This window comes from Geospiza fortis, unplaced genomic scaffold (assembly GCF_000277835.1).
Source record: "Geospiza fortis unplaced genomic scaffold, GeoFor_1.0 scaffold396, whole genome shotgun sequence".
In the NCBI taxonomy this organism is placed as follows: domain Eukaryota; kingdom Metazoa; phylum Chordata; class Aves; order Passeriformes; family Thraupidae; genus Geospiza; species Geospiza fortis.
Genome location: NW_005054345.1, coordinates 4,927,405 through 4,928,438, shown reverse-complemented (window position 1 = coordinate 4,928,438; position 1,034 = coordinate 4,927,405). Strand labels below are relative to the sequence as shown.

At 49.0% G+C, this 1,034-nt stretch overlaps 1 protein-coding gene across 1 annotated transcript in view; it reads right to left on the bottom strand.

Annotated features, from left to right (window-relative positions):
• Nucleotides 1-1,034, bottom strand: part of ATG4C (autophagy related 4C cysteine peptidase) — a 20,266-nt gene extending 19,232 nt beyond the window's left edge. Inside the window, exon 1 of the mRNA XM_014307836.2 lies at nucleotides 761-1,034. The gene's annotated coding sequence lies outside the window, so the exon portion shown is untranslated. The remainder of the gene's footprint in view (nucleotides 1-760) is intronic.

The window sequence follows — 1,034 nt, the reverse complement described above, 5'->3', positions numbered from 1 at the left end:
ACATGATCCATCAGCATCAACCATTTATCCAGACACCACTGACTGCCTTAAAAACCAATTCCTATAAAAGCTTCCTCTGGCTAAAATTAGAAATGAAATAAACGCTACAGTTCTGAAACGGCTTGAAGACAAAATTATGTAAATGAGAAAGAAGCTAATTTTCTTTTCACAGACAATGGTCACCACAGCACATTTATCATTCCTCTCTGTACATTTCTTCTCTGACATTATGCTAAAGATGCAAAAAGGGCTTCCAAGAATGCTAACACAAACCAGGTATAATTTTTTCATGGGAAAAACACAGGTTCTTACCATCACTGTAAGAAATCATCAGTAAGAGTTCCACCGACATTAATGGAACAGCACCAGGAATATTAAAGGTCCCAGGAATATTAAAGCCAACGGGAAAGAATATCAAATTACCAAAGCGCATGGCTTTCTCCCGAAGTTGCCTGATTTCTGAAGTTGTTCAGATGCACATCACGAGGCTGATGTTCCCTCAGGGAGAGCAGAGCACGGCTGGAACTGAGCCCCCACTCCTGAGCCCCCCTGAGGGGATCCCTGCCGGGAGCGGATGGGAGCTCACAGGGATGGAAAACACCCCAAACCCCCCAAACCAGCGTTTGTTTACATAAACAACAGAAAAGCAACGCAAGCTGCCGGTAAGACCGCAGCGGGAAGGATGAATGAAGCCTCAATGGGGTAATTATAAGATAAATGATCTCCTATTAACTAAGACTTGTCTGGTTTTCATTTGTACCTTGACGGAGCCCGGAGCGGCAGCGGCGGCAGTCAGCGGCACCCACACGGAAGAACGACGGGGAGCAGAGGCCGGAGGTCATTTCTGAGGGGCTGCAAACACATTCGAGGGCAGTTAGAAACGATACTGGGATAGGCGGCTCGCAAAGAAAACCAGATTATTCCTCAGTCCTGCGGCAGGGACGGAGCGCTTCGCCCGGCAGGATTCGCAGCCGAGCAGGAGCCCACACGCACCGCGGCAAGGGGCTCGGCGGCTCCCGGCCCCACAGGACACG